Source organism: Thalassophryne amazonica, chromosome 6, assembly GCF_902500255.1.
Source record: "Thalassophryne amazonica chromosome 6, fThaAma1.1, whole genome shotgun sequence".
In the NCBI taxonomy this organism is placed as follows: domain Eukaryota; kingdom Metazoa; phylum Chordata; class Actinopteri; order Batrachoidiformes; family Batrachoididae; genus Thalassophryne; species Thalassophryne amazonica.
This window is the reverse complement of record NC_047108.1, coordinates 33,090,679-33,113,343: the sequence shown is the minus strand read 5'-3', so window position 1 is coordinate 33,113,343 and position 22,665 is coordinate 33,090,679.

The window sequence follows — 22,665 nt, the reverse complement described above, 5'->3', positions numbered from 1 at the left end:
CTAGAATCTGGCCAATTTTATTAAACCCTCCAAACCGTGACTATCCAGGGTTGGGACCAGGAAGCAGAGTTGTAGTCTTACACACCTCTCTGCAGCTTCTCTCCCCCTGCCATCCCCTCATTACCCCATCCCCGTAGAGACGGTGTCTGCTCCCAGACCACCAATAACCAGCAAAAATCTATTTAAGCATAAAAATTCAAAAAGAAAAAATAATATAGCACCTTCAACTGCACCACAGACTAAAACAGTTAAATGTGGTCTTTTAAACATTAGGTCTCTCTCATCTACGTCCCTGTTAGTAAATGGTATAATAACTGATCAACATATTGATTTATTCTGCCTTACATAAACCTGGTTACAGCAGGATGAATATGTTAGTTTAAATGAGTCAACACCCCCGAGTCACACTAACTGTCAGAATGCTCGTAGCACGGGCCGAGGGGGAGGATTAGCAGCAATCTTCCACTCCAGCTTATTAATTAATCAAAAACCCAGACAGAGCTTTAATTCATTTGAAAGCTTGACTCTTAGTCTTGTCCATCCAAATTGGAAGTCCCAAAAACCAGTTTTATTTGTTGTTATCTATCATCCACCTGGTCGTTACTGTGAGTTTCTCTGTGAATTTTCAGACCTTTTGTCTGACTTAGTGCTTAGCTCAGATAAGGAAATTATAGTGGCCGATTTTAACATCCACATAGATGCTGAGAATGACAGCCTCAACACTGCATTTAATCTATTATTAGACTCAATTGGCTTTGCTCAAAATGTAAATGAGTCCACCCACCACTTTAATCATATCTTAGCTCTTGTTCTGACTTATGGTATGGAAATTGAAGACTTAACAGTATTCCCTCAAAACCCCTTTCTGTCTGATCATTTCTTAATAACATTTACATTTACTTAGAAGTCAGTAGAAGTCTTTCGGAAAGCGCTGTAACTAGATTTAAGGATATGATTCCTTCTTTGTTATGTTCTCCAATGCCATATACCAACACAGTGCAGAGTAGCTACCTAAACTCTGTGAGTGAGATAGATTGTCTCGTCAATAGTTTTACATCCTCACTGAGCACAGCTTTGGATGCTGTCGCTCCTCTGAAAAAGAAAGCCTTAAATCAGAAGTGCCTGACTCCATGGTATAACTCACAAACTCACAGCTTAAAGCAGATAACCCGTAAGTTGGAGAGGAAATGGCGTCTCACTAATTTAGAAGATCTTCACTTAGCCTGGAAAAAGAGTCTGTTGCTCCATAAAAAAGCCCTCCGTAAAGCTAGGACATTTTACTACTCATCACTAATTGAAGAAAATAAGAACAACCCCAGGTTTCTTTTCAGCACTGTAGCCAGGCTGACAAAGAGTCAGAGCTCTATTGAGCCGAGTATTCCTTTAATTTTAACTAGTAATGACTTCATGACTTTCTTTGCTAATAAAATTTTAACTATTAGAGAAAAAATTACTCATAACCATCCCAAAGACATATCGTTATCTTTGGCTGCTTTCAGTAATGCTGGTATTTGGTTAGACTCTTTCTCTCCGATTGTTCTGTCTGAGTTATTTTCATTAGTCACTTCCTCCAAACCATCAACATGTCTAATAGACCCCATTCCTACCAGGCTGCTCAAGGAAGCCCCACCATTAATTAATGCTTCGATCTTAAATATGATCAATCTATCTTTATTAGTTGGCTATGTACCACAGGCTTTTAAGGTGGCAGTAATTAAACCATTACTTAAAAAGCCATCACTTGACCCAGCTATCTTAGCTAATTATAGGCCAATCTCCAACCTTCCTTTTCTCTCAAAAATTCTTGAAAGGGTAGTTGTAAAACAGCTAACTGATCATCTGCCAGAGGAATGGTCTATTTGAAGAGTTTCAGTCAGGTTTCAGAATTCATCATAGTACAGAAACAGCATTAGGGAAGGTTACAAATGATCTTCTTATGGCCTCAGACAGTGGACTCATCTCTGCGCTTGTCCTGTTAGACCTCAGTGCTGCTTTTGATACTGTTGACCATAAAATTTTATTACAGAGATTAGAGCATGCCATAGGTATTAAAGGCACTGCGCTGCGGTGGTTTGATTCATATTTATCTAATAGATTACAATTTGTTCATGTAAATGGGGAGTCTTCTTCACAGACTAAGGTTAATTATGGAGTTCCACAAGGTTCTGTGCTAGGACCAATTTTATTCACTTTATACATGCTTCCCTTAGGCAGTATTATTAGAAAGCATTGCTTAAATTTTCATTGTTACGCAGATGATACCCAGCTTTATCTATCCATGAAGCCAGAGGACACACACCAATTAGTTTAACTGCAGGAATGTCTTACAGACATAAAGACATGGATGACCTCTAATTTCCTGCTTTTAAATTCAGATAAAACTGAAGTTATTGTTCTTGCCCCCACAAATCTTAGAAACATGGTGTCTAACCAGATCCTTACTCTGGATGGCATTACCCTGACCTCTAGTAATACTGTGAGAAATCTTGGAGTCATTTTTGATCAGGATATGTCATTCAATGCACATATTAAGCAAATATGTAGGACTGCTTTTTTACATTTGTGCAATATCTCTAAAATTAGAAAGGTCTTGTCTCAGAGTGATGCTGAAAAACTAATTCATGCATTTATTTCCTCTAGGCTGGACTATTGTAATTCATTATTATCAGGTTGTCCTAAAAGTTCCCTGAAAAGCCTTCAGTTAATTCAAAATGCTGCAGCTTGAGTACTGACAGGGACTAGAAGGAGAGAGCATATCTCACCCATATTGGCCTCTCTTCATTGGCTTCCTGTTAATTCTAGAATAGAATTTAAAATTCTTCTTCTTACTTATAAGGTTTTGAATAATCAGGTCCCATCTTATTTTAGGGACCATATCACCCCAATAGAGCGCTTCGCTCTCAGACTGCAGGCTTACTTGTAGATCCTAGGGTTTTTAAGAGTAGAATGGGAGGCAGAGCCTTCAGCTTTCAGGCTCCTCTCCTGTGGAACCAGCTCCCAATTCGGATCAGGGAGACAGACACCCTCTCTACTTTTAAATTAGGCTTAAAACTTTCCTTTTTGCTAAAGCTTATAGTTAGGGCTGGATCAGGTGACCCTGAACGATCCCTTAGTTATGCTGCTATAGACTTAGACTGCTGGGGGGTTCCCATGATGCACTGAGTGTTTCTTTCTCTTTTTGCTCTGTATGCACCACTCTGCATTTAATCATTAGTGATTGATCTCTGCTGTCTTCCACAGCATGTCTTTTTCCTGATTCTCTCCCCTCAGCCCCAACCAGTCCCAGCAGAAGACTGCCCCTCCCTGAGCCTGGTTCTGCTGGAGGTTTCTTCCTGTTAAAAGGGAGTTTTTCCTTCCCACTGTCGCCAAGTGCTTGCTCATAGGGGGTCGTTTTGACCGTTGGGGTTTTTCTGTAATTATTGTATGGCTTTTGTCTTGCAATATAAAGCGCCTTGGGGCAACTGTTGTTGTGATTTGGCGCTATATAAATAAAATTGATTTGATTTGATTTTGACACTTCTGGTTAAGAGCTGGCCATTCTTTGGATGATCATCTCAGCAGCGTCCACATTGTTCTCTCTCCTGGTATGTCTGGGAACCAACACTTTCAGGGACGGTCCAAGGATGCAGTGCATCAACCTTGTCATTGGAGGTTCTCCCTCCTTATGGAACACAGACTGAAGGATTACTGAGTGTGCGAACTCACACTCACCTGCACTGTTTCTGTTCTCTCTGCCAGCAGTACCAGGTCTGACAGCTGGAGACGGTGCCCACCTGGGGACCCAGGACTTGGTGGCTCCGGTGTTCTTCAGATCCGTTGGTGGTGGAAGCCGTGTGGGATCCAGCTCATTTCTGGATGGACGTCTCCTATCCTCGAGCCTGCCCACACGTCACTCAACGTATAATTGACTGTTTTTCCAAACCTGTTTTGTCTGTATTCCGTTGTGCACGTCATAACATTAAATTGTTACTGTTTTGGCTTATCCATTGCCCGTTCATTTACGCCCCCTGTTGTGGGTCCGTGTTCCTACACTTTCACAACAGGATTTCTCGGCCAGCGTCATGGATCCCGAGGGGCGTCAACCATCGCTTGAACAGCCAATGGAAGAGCGAGGTGCACAGGCACCAGCAGGAGGCGTGTTAGGTGAGCTGCAGCAAATCTTAACCGCTTTTACTGCTCGGTTGGACTTAGTTACCGAGCAGATTCTCAATCGGAGGATGGAGGCTCTCACCGCCCAGGTGGAAGCGCATGCTCAGGGCGCTGCTGCAGCACCTCCTCCTGCTGACCGAGTGCCAGAGACAGACATTCCACTGGTCGTTCAATGAACCCCCCCACCATCCCTTGAAGCATACATAAGCCCTCTGGAGCCGTACGGAGGCTGTGTCGAGATGTGCGCGGACTTCTTGATGCAGTGCTCACTCGTCTTTTCACAGCGTCCCGTCATGTATGCGTCAGACGCTAGCCGGGTGGCTTACGTAATAAATTTGCTTCGAGGAGAGGCACGCGCCTGGGCTACGGTGCTCTGGGAGCAAAATTCACGGCTTCTAACGACATATACTGGGTTTGTGAGGGAGTTCAAACAGGTTTTTGATCACCCCAATAGAGGTGAGACTGCTTCGAACGTGCTGCTGTCAATGAGATAGGGGCGTCGGAGTGCAGCGGAGTATGCTGTCGACTTCCACATCGCGGCTGCAAGGTCCGGCTGGAATAACGTTGCGCTCCGTGCTGCCTTCGTAAACGGACTGTCTCTGGTCCTGAAGGAGCACCTGCTGGCTAAGGACGAACCGCGGGATGTGGATGGGCTTGTTGATCTGGTTATACGATTAGATAACCGATTAGAGGAACATCGTCGGGAGCAGGGCGGGGGGCGTGGCCAGGCACAAGCCGTCCCTCTCTCTTCCGGGTCCGAAAGGGTGCCGCCGTCCCGACGCTCCACAGCCAGAGACTCCCGTGTGGCAACAGCTCCCCCTGCTGACGAAGCTATGGACACGAGCAGGGCCAAAGTCAAATCAAATAACAGACAACGGAGGCTGGCCCGCGGGGAGTGTTTTTTCTGTAGCTCGAGTGAGCACCTACAGAGGAACTGCCCCAAGCGGTTAAACGACAACGCCCGCCCTTAGAAACTGGGCTAAGGGCGGGCCATAACACGCACGCGGGGAAACCCCGTAAATCCGCACGCATCCCAGTTACGATCCTGAGTGGGGATCTGACCCTTCAAGCCCCAGCACTGGTAGACACGGGGTCGGAAGGGAATCTGCTGGACAGTAGATGGGCAAGGGAGGTCGGGCTCCCTCTAGTGGCTCTACCTTCACCTTTGAAGGTACGGGCACTAGATGGCACCCTTCTTCCACTAATCACACACCAGACACAGCCCGTGACGTTGGTTGTGTCTGGTAATCACAGGGAGGAAATTGTGTTTTTTGTAACACCGTCCACCTCCCGTGTGATTTTGGGTTATCCTTAGATAATAAAGCACAATCCCTGGATTGATTGGCCGTCTGGGGTTGTGGCTCAGTGGAGCGAAACCTGCCACCGGGAATGTTTAGGATCCTCGGTTCCGCCTGGTGTGACAGCTAATGAGGAGGTCAAAGTCCCCCCCAATCTGACGACGGTGCCAGAGGAGTACCATGATCTTGCTGACGTCTTCAGCAAAGATCTGGCACTCACTCTTCCCCCGCACCGACCGTACGATTGCGCCATTGATTTGATCCCGGGCGTTGAGTACCCATCCAGTAGGCTGTACAACCTCTCACGTCCGGAACGCAAATCAATGGAGACCTACATCCGGGACTCATTAGCTGCCGGGTTGATCCGGAACTCCACCTCCCCGATGGGTGCTAGTTTCTTTTTTGTGGGTAAGAAGGACGGCGGACTCCGTCCATGCATCGATTACAGAGGGCTGAACGGAATAACGGTTCGCAATCGATACCCGTTGCCCCTGTTGGATTCGGTGTTCACGCCCTTGCATGGAGCCCAAATATTCACCAAACTCGATCTTAGGAATGCGTACCGCCTGGTTCGGATCCGGAACGGAGATGAATGGAAGACGGCATTTAACACCCCGTTAGGTCACTTTGAGTACCTGGTCATGCCATTTGGCCTCACCAATGCGCCCGCGACGTTCTAGGCCTTGGTTAATGACGTCTTGCGGGACTTCCTGCATCAGTTTGTCTTCGTATAGCTAGACGATATACTCATCTTTTCCTCGGATCCTGAGACCCATGTCCAGCATGTACATCAGGTCCTGCAGCGGTTGTTGGAGAACCGGCTGTTTGTGAAGGGCGAGAAGTGTGAGTTCCACCGCACTTCTTTGTCCTTCCTGGGGTTCATAATCTCCTCCAACTCCGTCGCCCCTGATCCGACCAAGGTTGCGGCGGTGAGAGACTGGCCCCAACCAACAAACCGTAGGAAACTGCAACAGTTCCTCGGTTTTGCGAATTTTTACAGGAGGTTCATCAAGGGCTACAGTCAGGTAGTTAGCCCCCTGACAGCCCTGACCTCCACTAAAGTCCCCTTCACCTGGTCGGATCGGTGCGAAGCCGCGTTTAGGGAGTTGAAACGCCGGTTCTCGACCGCACCAGTTCTGGTGCAGCCCGATCCAAAATGCCAGTTTATAGTCGAAGTGGATGCCTCTGACTCAGGGATAGCAGCCGTGCTATCCCAGAGCGGGGAGTCCAACAAGGTTCTCCACCCATGTGCCTACTTTTCCCGCAGGTTGACCCCGGCTGAAAGGAACTATGACGTCGGCAATCGGGAACTTCTTGCGGTGAAGGAGGCTCTGGAGAAGTGGAGACACCTGTTGGAGGGAGCTTCGGTACTATTCACGGTTTTCACGGACCATCGGAACCTGGAGTACATCCGGACCGCCAAGCATCTGAACCCCAGGCAAGCCCGCTGGTCACTGTTCTTCGGGCGTTTTGACTTTCAGATCACTTATCGACCCGGGACAAAGAACCAACGATCTGACGCCCTGTCCCGGGTGCACGAGGAAGTCAAGACCGAGCTGTCAGACCCAACGGAAACCATCATCCCTGAGTCAACTGTCGTGGCCACCCTCACCTGGGACGTGGAGAAGACCGTCCGGGATGCCCTGACACGGAACCCGGACCCGGGGACCGGTCCAAAGAACAAGTTGTACATCCCACCAGAGGCCAGGGCTGCAGTCCTAGACTTCTGTCACGGTTCCAAGCTCTCCTGCCATCCAGGGGTGCGAAGAACCGTGGCAGTGGTCCGGCAGCACTTCTGGTGGGCGTCTCTGGAAGCCGATGTCCGGGAATACGTCCAGGCCTGCACCACCTGCGCCAGGGGCAAAGCAGACCATCATAAGGCCCCAGGCCTCCTCCAGCCTTTGCCCATGCCTCATCGCCCCTGGTCTCACATTGGCCTGGACTTCGTCACAGGCCTTCCGCCTTCCCAGGGCATGACTACCATCCTCACAATAGTGGACCGGTTCTCCAAGGCAGCCCACTTCGTGGCCCTCCCAAAGCTCCCGACGGCCCAGGAGACTGCAGACCTCCTGGTCCACCACGTCGTGCGTCTGCATGGGATTCCATCGGACTTCATCTCGGATCGTGGTCCTCAGTTCTCCTCTCAGGTCTGGAGGAGTTTCTGCAGGGAAGCGGGGGCCACTGTAAGTCTCTCGTCTGGGTACCATCCTCAGACGAACGGACAGGCAGAGCGGGCGAACCAAGATTTGGAGCAGGCCCTCCGCTGCGTGACCTCCGCGCACCCGACGGCCTGGAGCAACCATCTGGCCTGGATCGAGTACGCTCACAATAGTCAAGTATCATCTGCTACCGGCCTCTCCCCGTTTGAGGTGTGTTTGGGGTACCAGCCCCCATTGTTCCCGCTAGTGGAGGGAGAGGTCGGGGTGCCCTCGTTCCAGGCCCATCTGAGGAGGTGCCGTCGGATGTGGCGTACCGCCAGCTCTGCCCTGCTCACAGCCCAGACGAGGGCCAAGGCCCATGCAGACCGCCGGCATTCCCCGGCCCCTGCATACCAGCCTGGGCAGAAGGTTTGGCTATCCACGAAGGACATCCCCCTGCAGGTGGAATCCCAGAAGCTCAAGGACAGATTCATTGGACCTTTCACCATCCTCAAAGTCCTCAGTCCTCAGTGAAGCTGGCAGCTTCAGCTTCACTGCGGATTCACCCCATCTTTCATGTGTTGCGACTTAAGCCCTGCCATACCTCTCCACTCTGTGCCCCTGAACCGGCGCTGCCTCCTGCCCGGATCATCGACGGGGAGCCGGCTTGGACCGTGCGTCGGCTCCTGGATGTCCGTCGGAAGGGCCGGGGGTTCCAGTACTTGGTGGACTGGGAGGGGTATGGACCTGAAGAACGCTCCTGGGTGAAGAGGAGCTTCATCCTGGACCCGGCCCTCCTGGCCGATTTCTACCGACGACACCCGGACAAGCCTGGTCAGGCGCCAGGAGGCGCCCGTTGAGGGGGGGGTCCTGTTGTGTGGGCCGCTGAAGAGGAGGTACTGCTGGCCCACCACCACAAGATGGCGCCCTGCTTGAAGTGCGGGCTTCAAGCACGAGAGGGCGTCGGAGCGACCGGAGTGACAGGTGTGTCACTCATCATCAGTACCAGCTGTCACTCATCCACTACTCATCACCATCACCATAAAGGCCGGACTGCAACTCCACCTCCCCGCTGAGAAATCAGCTACCTTAAAGGTAATTCTCTGCTGTATCTATAACGAATAATAGTCTGATCTCATTTGCAGCCGTTTTCCTGTGACGGTGTCCTTATCTGTTGTATTGGCGTTTGGTGTGGACTGCGACGGCTTCGCCTCACACCCCAAACCAGATAAGTGGTTTCACAGGAGCTGTACAAGTGTGTTATTGGAGGTGGAGGTTCTCCCTCCTTACGGAACACAGACTGAAGGATTACTGAGTGTGCGAACTCACACTCACCTGCACTGTTTCTGTTCTCTCTGCCAGCAGTACCAGGTCTGACAGCTGGAGACGGTGGCCACCTGGGGACCCAGGACTTGGCGGCTCCGGTGTTCTTCAGATCTGTTGGTGGTGGAAGCCGTGTGGGATCGGACTCGTTTCTGGACGGACGTCTCCTATCCTCGAGCCTGCCCACACGTCACTCAACGTATAATTGACTGTTTTTCCAAACCTGTTTTGTCTGTATTCCGTTGTGCACATCATAACATTAAATTGTTACTGTTTTGGCTTATCCATTGCCCGTTCATTTACGCCCCCTGTTGTGGGTCCGTGTTCCTACACTTTCACAACAGACAGTATGCACACACTATGCAAATGAAACATTATGCAAGGGACACAGAAATTGAGGTTTTATAAAAGGAATTCTGTAACTTTATATCAGCAATAACTAAACATGTTTATTTAGTAACAGGGCCTGTAAATTATTTCTTTAAATAAGGAAAGTTAGTATATACAACTTCCTTACTGGCAGATTTTACTGTATTGTATGTATGTATACATACAATAGAGGTATGGTAAGGGATGATTCAGGTGACCCTGAACCATCCGTTAGTTATGCTGCTATAGACTTAGACTGCTGGGGGGTTCCCATGATGCACTGAGTGTTTCCTTATCTTTTTGCTCTGTATGCACCACTCTGCATTTAATCATTAGTGATTGATCTGTGCTCCCCTCCACAGCATGTCTTTTTCCTGGTTCTCTCCCCTCAGCCCCAACCAGTCCCAGCAGAAGACTGCCCCTCCCTGAGCCTGGTTCTGCTGGAGGTTTCTTCCTGTTAAAGGGGAGTTTTTCCTTCCCACTGTCGCCAAGTGCTTGCTCACAGGGGGTCGTTTTGACCGTTGGGGTTTTTCCGTAATTATTGTATGGCTTTGCCTTACAATATAAAGCGCCTTGGGGCAACTGTTTGTTGTGATTTGGCGCTATATAAATAAAATTGATTTGATTTGATGTATGTAGAACAGAATATTTCTTGCCATAAATTTTGAATATTTTGCTTGCTGAATGTGAATTTTTAGAATCTACTGGCACAAGACACTGTATAATCTTATTTAACCATTACAGTACAAACCTCTGGATATTGGGCTGATGTGAATCAACTGCAGGCACACACTCAACCCACTGGTCGGATTGAGGATTCACTGATTTAACAACTCTTATGGCAGCAGGCATGGTTACTGTTGGGGGGGAGACAAACAATAATCTGAAAATATTATCATAAACTTATCTTTATAAAGTCTCTTTCTGGACACTGACATTACTTAAAATTTAATTGCATCAACACCTATTAAAAGACAGAGTATATATTTTAGTCATGGTCATAAAAAGTTATGTATATTTTAAATTTAGCATTTACACTCAACAAAAATATAAATGCAACACTTTTGGTTTTACTCCCATTTTGTATGAGATGAACTCAAAGATCTAAAACTTTTTCCACATACACAATATCACCATTTCCCTCAAATATTGTTCACAAACCAGTCTAAATCTGTGATAGTGAGCACTTCTCCTTTGCTGAGATAATCCATCCCACCTCACAGGTGTGCCATATCAAGATGCTGATTAGACACCATGATTAGTGCACAGGTGTGCCTTAGACTGCCCACAATAAAAGGCCACTCTGAAAGGTGCAGTTTTATCACACAGCACAATGCCACAGATGTCGCAAGATTTAAGGGAGCGTGCAGTTGGCACGCTGACAGCAGGAATGTCAACCAGAGCTGTTGCTCGTGTATTGAATGTTCATGTCTCTACCATAAGCCGTCTCCAAAGGCGTTTCAGAGAATTTGGCAGGACATCCAACCAGCCTCACAACCGCAGACCACGTGAAACCACACCAGCCTGGAGAGCACTGCAAGCTTTTTTTTTTTTTAACCAGAATGAGAATGTTGCATTTTACATACAGAAATTATTGTATCCAGGTGTTACAAATATATTGTGTACAATGTACATGTTTTATAATTATAATATCATGCCTCACTGCAAACAGAATTCGAGCAGCTGAAATTAAAGGAATCAGAAAGCAAGAAATATGTTATGTAATGTAATTCCCACGAAACACTGTTTGACTGTGACATGAAGTGATCCTCAAATGAGGTCTGAGCAAAACAGTAAACCCTGGACAAATGTTCATTCTGGAAATGTGAAATCGAGTTGATGTTCTACTGTAACGTGTGACTATTCATCTCATGTTCAGCATGTTTGTTTAAAAACATGTCTGATAATGTTTGAACTTCAAGTTGTGAAGTGACCAGTAAAAAAAACTTATTTGTCTATGAGCTGTTTTATTTGAATTTGAATTTGAATTTATTTATTTTTATTCAGCGACAGAAATAGCAGCAGCAGCAGCAGCAACTGCAGCAACTACAACAGCAACAGAGTCTGTAATTTATAAGACACATCAAACACAAAAAATTTAAACATATAAAACAAACTCAAACAAATAACAAACAAATAACCCAACAATGCAACTGAAAGGGTGTGGGCAGAAGCAGAAGCTTTAAATGTAATTTAAATTTAAATGTCAATGCTTCCTGCTCATGCATGTTGAAAACATTATTTTAGGTCTGTGGGACTTCTGGATAATAAGCTGCCATTGCAATCTGTTTCCATAAAAAACATATTTTTGGTAACTGACAATCACAGTCTGTATTGACTTAAATTATTTTGCAAAAATTTATATTTCAATTAACAGAGTGCATGTTTATGCAAGTTGCCCCAAGAAATGTTTCTGAGTTAGCTCTGTCAGTTTATCACAGTCTGTTAGAAAAGTATCGGATTTTTTCAAAAACCATATGGATTTGAATCACGTGTGATTGTATCAGCCAAGCTTGAAGAACCTTCGTGCGCATGCGAGAGTTTTTTCACGCCTGACGGTTGCGTCATTTGCCTGTGAGCAGGCTTTGAGTGAGCACTGGTCCACCCCTCTCGTTGTTAAGGAAATGGCGGAATGATTTGGAGCTTTGCTGCATCAATTTTTTCCTGAAACTGAGACCTCCAGGTGGACACCATTCGGACAATTAATATGGCTTTCAGGGACGATTTTATGGGGATTACACAGATTAAGGAGTGCTCCAGCCGGTTTAAAGACCGCCCACAGCGTCTGAGAGCGTGCCACGCTCCGAGCGCTGATCGACAGGCTGACACCCTGCTGAAACAACCAGATCATTTCCAACCGTGAAGGCTTTGTTTTGATCTGGGACGTCGTCTGACTTTCACAAAAGGCAGAAGGAGTGGACATCAGCACTTTTTCGGCAACATTCCACTGTTACAGGAGTTTTTTTCATGGATTAAAGAAGCAGATGAATGCGCCACACCGTTGCCGACTCATGGCGCGGGATTAAAACCACCTCCGGTTGGTCTCTAGGACGGCTTTCAGGTGGCTTCCGGTTGCTTTTCAGTCGTGTGAATATCCGAGAAATTGAGCATGAGCTGGACATGCCCCAACATGTCCTGTGAGGCTTCATCACGCCGTTGCTTTGCGCCATGCGGCTCCGCCGCGACGCGCGAGATTCCTCCGCACGTCTGTCTCAATGTGCCGAAAAAGTGCTGATGTCCACGTCTTCTGCAATTCCTATGCTAGTCAGACGGCATCCCGGAGCAAGACAGCGTCCAGTTTAGAAATGAACAGCACATTCCACTGTTACAGGAGTTTTTGTCATGGAAAGAGGAGCGTATCAAATGCAGCACTAAGATCTAAGCAACAGAACCGTAGTGGTGTCTGAATCCATTGTAAGCAGAAGATCATTAACCACTTTAGTGCGAGCCGTCTCTGTGGAATGATATTTTCTAACACTGTGAGTGGATTATTAATCAATGACATTAGTGATCATCTACCAGTTTTCATCGTTTATAATAGAAACCATCGGCGGAATCAGCCAGAGGAGAAAATAAAATACAGGCGAGTGCGGACAGAGGAAAACATGAACACACTAAAGAAGGATTTACAGGAGCAAAACTGGGAAAAGGTATACAGTGAAAGTGATGTTGATAGTGCATATGAAACTTTTTTACAAATATTTACATCATTATATGATAAAAATTGTCCAATTAAACAAGACTACAGAAAACAAAAAATCCAAGCTCGACATGGATGACGAAAGGGTTACGAAATGCATGTAATAAGAAAATACACTGTATAGAGAATTCATAAAACTAAGACTAAAGAGGCAGAAGAAAAATAGATATAAGAAATACAAAATAGATTAACTAATATTATACGGGTATGTAGGAAGGAATATTATAGTAACATATTATATAATAACAAAAACAATATTAAAGGAATATGGGATATATTAAATAGCATTATCAAAAATGGTAATAAAAACAGAGTTACCCTCAGTATTTCATTGATAATAATGTCAAGAAGGAAATAAGGATGAGGTAGTCAACGGTTTTTAATAATTTTTTTGTAAATATTGGACCAAGCTGGCAGAAAAATTCCCGATTCCCAACCTGAGGATTGGGATAATAATCTCATAGAAAGAAATCCCTGTTCAATGTTCCTCACAGCAGTGGATGGAAATGAAATTATAGACATTGTGAATAATTGTAAATATAAAACATCTACCGATTTAAATGAAATTGATATGGTGGTGGTTAAAACAGGTCATTGAATGGATTGTAGAACCATTAACATACATCTGTAACTTATCATTTCAAACCGGTAAATTTCCCAATCAAATGAAAATAGCTAAGGTTGTGCCGCTGTATAAGACTGGGGATAGACACCACTTCACAAATTATAGACCTGTTTCTTTGCTTCCACAATTTTCCAAATTATTAGAAAAGTTATTCAATAATAGATTAGACAAATTCATAAATAAACATAAATTACTTACTGATAGTCAATATGGATTCAGAGCACATAGTTCAACATCACTTGCATTAATAGAATCAGTTGAGGAGATTACAAACGCCATAGACCACAAATTACATTCAGTTGGAATATTTATAGACCTTAAAAAGGCTTTTGATACAATCAATCATGACATATTAATCAGTAAACTTGAACAGTATGGGATTAGGGGGTTGGTGTTGCACTGGGTGAGAAGCTACTTAAGTAACAGAAAACAGTTTGTGAAGTTGGGGGAATATACATCATCATGCTTGGACAATGCTTGTGGCGTCCCACAGGGGTCAGTATTGGGTCCAAAACTGTTTCTAATTTATATAAATGATATTGTCAATGTTTTCCAAAATATTAAAATTAGTATTATTTGCAGATGACACAAGCATTTTTTGTTCAGGGGGGGATTTGCAGGAGTTATTGAGGAGGATCAGTATAGAAATGGGAAAATTGAAAATATGGTTTGACAGAAATAAATTATCATTAAACTTAAGTAAAACAAAATACATGTTATTTGGCTATTGTAATACAGACATACAGGTTCAGTTACAAGTCGAGGGTGGTAGATATTGAAAGGGTACATGAAAATAGTTTCTGGGGGTGATAATAGATGATAAGATAAACTGGAAGACTCATATAAAACATATACAAAGTAAACTGTCAAGAAGCATTTCAGTTCTAAACAAAGCGAAACATATTCTGGACCACAACTCACTCCGCATTCTTTACTGCTCACTGGTTTTACCATATTTACAGTACTGTGCAGAGGTATGGGGTAATACTTATAAAGGTACAACACAATCACTATCAGTAATGCAGAAAGAGCTATAAGAATTATTCATAATACTGCTATAGAGATCATACAAATCCACTATTTTTACAATCCAAATTATTAAAATTCACAGACTTGGTTCATTTTCAAACAGTACAAATTGTGTATAAAGCAATAAACAATTTACTTCCAGCAAATATAAAAATATGTTTTTTAACAGATCAGGGGATTACAGTCTGAGGGGGGAAATTTAATTTAAAGCATCAGTGGGCACGAACAACATTAAAGGTTTCTGTATTTCTGTCTGTGGGGTGAGGATGTGGAACAGATTGGGAGTGGGGCTCAAGCAATGTCCAAGCATGAACCAGTTCAAACAGCGGTACAAAAATATGTTTTTTTCTGGGTATAGGGAGGAGGAAGGGTAATGAGGGTTAGGGTGTTTTTGTTGTTTGCTTCGGCTTGTAAATATATAGTATTTTGTATGTAAGTAGGTATGTGTAGGTGTATATTTATGTTTGTGTATATATACGTGTATATATGTATATGTGTATATATGTGTATGTTGATGTGTATATGTATGTGTGTGTATATATATGTATATATATATATATTGATATCGGTTTAGGTGTGTAGGAATTTATGTGTATATGTGGCAAAGGGTATTACTGGTTGTGGGAAGAAGGGGTAGGATAAATAAGCTGATGCTTCACCCTACCCCTTTTCGGACATGTTGGGTACACAGTAGGAACTTTTTTGTTGTTGTCTTTACTGATCTATCTTGTAATTGTTGTTGTATCAAATGTTCGAAATAAACAGTTTTCATTCATTCATTCATTCAAATGCAGACTGCAGTGGCTCAAAGAGATTATTTTCAGTAAGTAAGTCCATGAGCTGCCGTGACACCAATTTTTCCAGAATTTTAGAGCAAATTGGCTGATAGTTTTTCAATATACTAGGGTCAAGATTAGGTTTTTTAAGTAATGGTTTAATCACTACAGATTTGAAACAGTTAGGAACAGATCCAGAAGTTAAAGAAAGATTAATCATTTCCAGTACAGTCGGCCCAAGAGTGGGCCAAAGGTCCTTAAACAGTTTTGTTGGTATAAGAGCAAATAAACAGATTGTGCTTTTTGTTGATGTTACGAGTTTCATCAGCTTGCCAAGTGAGATACTAACAAATTCTGTAAATCTAGGTAATACCTCAGTAGTGGCGCCCACCTCAATAGCAGGGTGTAGTGGCTGGGTTAAGGCATGCTGGGATATGTTCAACCTAATGTCTTCTATTTTCTTCTCAAAGTAATCCAGGAAATCTTGTGCTGTAAAAGGAGAGTGAACTGCAAGTGGTTGTCCATGAATAAGTGTTGCCACCGTGTCAAACAAGAACTTTGAGTTATGCTTGTTTTTGTTGATCAAATCAGAGTAATAGGTCCACTTTGTAGCCAATAATGCATGCTTATAGTCTAAGATAGCATCATGCCACGCAAGGTGGAATACTTCTAATTTTGAATGACGATATTTCTGTTCTAGACCTCTTGCCTTATGCTTGAGGTCACGCAGGTAATCATTGAACCAAGGTGACTGATTTGGGGAAGTGCAGTTTTAACACAGGTGGCGCAATCATGTCGAGTGTAGTGTAGCCGAGCGGGGATTAGAATATGTTCTGAAACTAAAATTATAATAAAAATGTTGCCGACAGAGCCACCTAGCGAGGGGCTAGGACCCAATTTAAAACACAGGTTCCATAAAACAGGGGTGAACAGTGAATTAAAACCAAGAGAATAAGAAGTTTAAACATATTTAATTACAATGAAAAAAATAAAATACAAGGATCAGTGACTGCAGTCCACCATCAAATTGAATATTCTTAAAGTGTCTAGTAAAAATAATGGAGGTTAGGGTTAAAACCAAATAAATATCTAAAAATACACGTGGCCCCGTAAGTTCCTTCTGCTGTGCCTCTACCACTTCCGTGGGCCTGTCAAGGAAACAGAGCTGCCAGTGGGGGGGTATCGAGGGAACTGTCGATGGAACAACCCTCCCCTTTTTGACGGCACTTACCGGGTCTGGGCGGCTCTCAATCAACCGCCCATTATACACACAACAAGCCTTGTGTCTGATTTCTCCGGACCCGTCCTCTCGGCTGCACTCTGCGCCGTCTCATCTCCCACTCGCCGACCTCAGCAGCTCCTCTCGCTCAGACTCGTCCTCTGCCCCGGCCGCTGGCTCCACGCATTCGCCCCAGGTTTAACCCTCGCTCAGAGGTTGCCACTAATTTCCTAATTAGCAGCGGGTATACTCACTTGTTCCTCAGCAGTCTGTAGGAAAAGTGGGCGTGGCCTGAACACAACTCAACATTCCCAGAACACAGCAAAAATAAAATACATACAGAAAGGTATAAAGCACAGCAAACTAAACAAACCATAAACATGCAATATTAATGATAAATTCAATTAATAAAAGGCCATACTCCCACAGTAGTTTTGAGTACTGAGTTTAAACTATCCACAAGGCTGTCTACTGATTGGGTATTTGCCAAATGTGAAGCGAAGACATCCGGCAGTCTAGCTTCGAGTTCAGTCTTAGCTGAGGAGTTGATGCATCGCCGTCGTGATATATAAGGTTGTTGTTCCACTAAACACGGCAGCGAAACTGTAAAGTTAATAAGTGAGTGAACAGACACCACTGATGTAAGAGGCATGATGTCAATATTCGTGACAGCAATACCACGTGCAAGAAACAGATCCAGGGTATTTCACTAACACGGCATGGTGTATTTTAATGCATTTTATTCTTGTGTGTTAACTTTGAAGCCATGTTTGCACATATCCAAAGAGAAGTCTGACTTGTTCTGTTCAGCCAGTTCTGTCAGCTGGGGGGGTTAAAAAAGGCATCCCTTTTACCATTGGTGGAAAAAAGACAATCTAATCTTAAATCAATCAATTACACCAATCCCCACGTGGGTTGAGGATGACAACACATGTACACAGTAATGTAACAAAGTACAGTGTCTGTTACATCCAAATTTATATTTGCACTGAGAGGTTTGCACATTACCTTTCACTGTACTGATTATAATGATGATAAAGGATCTGTATCTGTAAAAGGGGTGGGACTTAGGGGCAGGTTCAAGTCTGAGTGGCTGTGTTGTCATTCATCAAACTTGGTGGAAGAAGGTGGAGAAATATTCTGTCAGCTGACAAAATTGGTTTGTTACATCACCTGTAATTCACTTTCAAGGCAGGACTTGAGTGAGTATATTCACACTTTTTCTCTTAGATTAATACATCTCAGGAAAACTCTGCAGTTATCCATATGACAATCTTGAGAATGGCTATTTTTTTTCACCAGATAGAAAACTAATACTGTTACTAAATAATTCATAATAGTTTATTCCATATAAACTAAGTCCTTGATGATCATTCTGAGGTATTTGTGCTGAATATCTCTTTAAGCATTGCATCATTTTATTATTATTATTACTAGTTGAATGTAAAAATGGCACACATCAGAATTAAAGACAACACATATACATTTGACATTGTTTATGTGCACTAAAACTGAAGCAGTCCGTCGTCCAAATTGAGGCAAAGTGGGTGAAGGCTGCAGGAAGAGGGCCTGCGCCGCCCAGCTTAGGAAGTTGAAGGCATCAGCAGCAGTAAAAACCACGCTGCTTTTGAGGTGGTGGGGAGGAAGCCAGGGTGAGTGGAGTGGAGAGACACAAGGGGTTGGGGGTAATAGGGATGGAGGGAGAGAGACATGTCGTGCAGATGATTTGAGTTTGTCAGTTTCTGTCCTTGTGTGTGTAAAGTCTGATATTGCTAGGCAACAGCAGGCTGTGGGTGGGGTTAGATAGATAAGAAGAGGGAGCTGATTTCCTTCACCAAAGCCGTAGATTCTTCTGGGGGAGGAGCAGGGCATTTGACCTTCAGGAGCCGATAAGGCTCCCATGTTGATGTTGATGTTGACAGAATTTAATCACTGCAGATCTGAAACATTTAGGAACAGAACCTGAAGTTACAGACAGACTGACAGCTCTGGTCAGCTTTAATTTATTTCCTCTGGGAATATGTTTGCTGGCTCATTGGGAAACCTTTTGCTTTTTGTTTTTTTTTTTTTGTTTGTTTGGTTTTTTTTGGTCCTTCACAGAATGAGATAAAGCTGGCTCTTTCTCTTGGAGTGTCTCCTGATAAAATAATTTATGCACATCCGTCAAAACCACAGTTTCATGTCAGGTATGCCTGCATGTGTGGAGTCACAATGATGACCTTTGATAGTGAGATTGAACTCCAAAAAATTTCTCATTGCCATCCCAGTGCCAAGTAAGTCAACCAAATCTGGATTTCTGTTTCAAAGTTTGATCACACTGTGATTCTGTGAACTTTCTGCTTTTCAGGCTGGTACTCCGCATTGCAGTGGATGATTCTAAATCTTTGTTACGTCTGAGTTCAAAGTTTGGTGCCACACTGTCGACCGTCAACAAGGTGCTGATGTGTGCTAAAGAGCTGGACTTGGAGGTCATTGGGGTCAGCTTCCATGCTGGCTGCATTTGCACTGATGCCTTCACTTACAGGCAGGCTATAAAAGATGCCCGTCACGTCTTTGACATTGCGGTAAGATGTCGTAGTATTAATATGATGATAATATGAAAATATAAATAAGTCCACCCACCACTTTAATCATACTTTAGATCTTGTTTTGACTTATGGTATGGAAATTGAAGACTTAACAGTATTCCCTCAAAACCCCTTTCTGTCTGATCATTTCTTAATAACATTTACATTTACTTTAATGGACTACCCAGCAGTGGGGAATAAGTTTCATTACAGTAGAAGTCTTTCGGAAAGCGCTGTAACTAGGTTTAAGGATATGATTCCTTCTTTGTTATGTTCTCCAATGCCATATACCAACACAGTGCAGAGTAGCTACCTAAACTCTGTGAGTGAGATAGATTGTCTCGTCAATAGTTTTACATCCTCACTGAGCACAACTTTGGATGCTGTAGCTCCTCTGAAAAAGAGAACCTTAAATCAGAAGTGCCTGACTCCGTGGTATAACTCACAAACTCGCAGCTTAAAGCAGATAACCCGTAGGTTGGAGAGGAAATGGTGTTTCACTAATTTAGAAGTAGGTAGGTAGGTCGGCACGTGGCTGTAGTTAAATAATGCTATTTACCTGTTGCTTGGATGAAAATTGTAAAAGCTATTGAGAAGAAATTGAAAAAGTTAGGCCCAGGCTGCATATTTGCCCATGATTCTAGAAATCAAATAATAAATAACTAAGGTTCTGAAAGGTTGGCCACATTGAAACCCATGACAATAAATTTGATCAGATTCTCTGGTGTAAATGGTAATACATATTAAAAAAAATGAAAAACTTCAGGCCAGGTTACATATACTCAACAAAAATATAAACGCAACACTTTTGGTTTTGCTCCCATTTTGTATGAGATGAACTCAAAGATCTAAAACTTTTTCCACATACACAATATCACCATTTCCCTCAAATATTGTTCACAAACCAGTCGAAATCTGTGATAGTGAGCACTTCTCCTTTGCTGAGATAATCCATCCCACCTCACAGGTGTGCCATATCAAGATGCTGATTAGACACCATGATTAGTGCACAGGTGTGCCTTAGACTGCCCACAATAAAAGGCCACTCTGAAAGGTGCAGTTTTATCACACAGCACAATGCCACAGATGTCGCAAGATTTGAGGAAGCGTGCAATTGGCATGCTGACAGCAGGAATGTCAACCAGAGCTGTTGCTCGTGTATTGAATGTTCATGTCTCTACCATAAGCCGTCTCCAAAGGCATTTCAGAGAATTTGGCAGTACATCCAACCAGCCTCACAACCGCAGACCACGTGAAACCACACCAGCCTGGAGAGCACTGCAAGCTTTTTTTACCAGAATGAGAATGTTGCATTTTACATACAGAAATTATTGTATCCAGGTGTTACAAATATATTGTGTACAATGTACATGTTTTACCCTGGATAATTATAATATCATGCCTCACTGCAAACATGAATTGAGCAGCTGAAATTAAAGGAATCATAAAGCAAGAAATATGTTGTTATGTTATGTAATTCCCACAAAACACTGTTTGACTGTGACATGAAGTGATCCTCAAATGAGGTCTGAGCGAAACAGTAAACCCTGGACAAATGTTCATTCTGGAAATGTGAAATCAAGTTGATGTTCTACTGTAACGTGTGACTATTCATCTCATGTTCAGCATGTTTGTTTAAAAACATGTCTGATAATGTTTGAACTGCAAGTTGTGAAGTGACCAGTAAAAAAACTTATTTGTCTATGAGCTGTTTTATTTAAATGTCAATGCTTCCTGCTCATGCATGTTGAAAACATTATTTTAGGTCTGTGGGACTTCTGGATAATAAGCTGCCATTGCAATCTGTTTCCATAAAAAACATATTTTTGGTAACTGACAATCACAGTATGTATTGACTTAAATTATTTTGCAAAAGTTAATATTCCAATTAACAGAGTGCATGTTTATGCAAGTTGCCCCAAGAAATGTTTCTGAGTTAGCTCTGTCAGTTTATCACAGTCTGTTAGAAAAGTATCGGATTTTTTCAAAAACCATATGGATTTGAATCACGTGTGATTGTATCAGCCAAGCTTGAAGAACCTTCGTGCGCATGCGAGAGTTTTTTCACGCCTGACGGTTGCGTCATTTGCCTGTGAGCAGGCTTTGAGTGAGCACTGGTCCACCCCTCTCGTTGTTAAGGAAATGGCGGAATGATTTGGAGCTTTGCTGCATCAATTTTTTCCTGAAACTGTGAGAGACCTCCAGGTGGACACCATTCGGAAAATTAATATGGCTTTCAGGGACGATTTTATGGGGATTACACAGATTAAGGAGTGCTCCAGCCGGTTTAAAGACCGCCCACAGCGTCTGAGAGCGTGCCACGCTCCGAGCGCTGATCGACAGGCTGACACCCTGCTGAAACAACCAGATCATTTCCAATGTGATCTGGGACGTCGTCTGACTTTCACAAAAAGGCAGAAGGAGTGGACATCAGCACTTTTTTGGCACATTCCACTGTTACAGGAGTTTTTTTCATGGATAAAGAAGCAGATGAATGCGCCACCGTGCCGCTCATGGCGCGGGACAAAACCACCTCCGTGTTGGTCTCTCAGGACGGCTTTCAGGTGGCTTTCAGACGGCTTCCGGTTGCTTTTCAGTCGTGTGAATATCCGAGAAATTGAGCATGAGCTGGACATGCCCCAACATGTCCTGTGAGGCTTCATCACGCCGTTGCTTTGCGCCATGCGGCTCCGCCGTGACGCGCGAGATTCCTCCGCACGTCTGTCTCAATGTGCCGAAAAAGTGCTGATGTCCACGTCTTCTGCAATTCCTGTGCTAGTCAGACGGCAAGACAGCGTCCAGTTTAGAAATGAACAGCACATTCCACTGTTACAGGAGTTTTTGTCGTGGAAAGAGGAGCGTATCAAATGCAGCACTAAGATCTAAGCAACAGAACCGTAGTGGTGTCTGAATCCATTGTAAGCAGAAGATCATTAACCACTTTAGTGCGAGCCGTCTCTGTGGAATGATATTTTCTAAATGCAGACTGCAGTGGCTCAAAGAGATTATTTTCAGTAAGTAAGTCCATGAGCTGCCGTGACACCAATTTTTCCAGAATTTTAGAGCAAATTGGCTGATAGTTTTTCAATATACTAGGGTCAAGATTAGGTTTTTTAAGTAATGGTTTAATCACTACAGATTTGAAACAGTTAGGAACAGATCCAGAAGTTAAAGAAAGATTAATCATTTCCAGTACAGTCGGCCCAAGAGTGGGCCAAAGGTCCTTAAACAGTTTTGTTGGTATAAGAGCAAATAAACAGATTGTGCTTTTTGTTGATGTTACGAGTTTCATCAGCTTGCCTAGTGAGATACTATCAAATTCTGTAAATCTAGGTAATACCTCAGTAGTGGCGCCCACCTCAATAGCAGGGTGTAGTGGCTGGGTTAAGGCATGCTGGGATATGTTTAACCTGATGTCTTCTATTTTCTTCTCAAAGTAATCCAGGAAATCTTGTGCTGTAAAAGGAGAGCG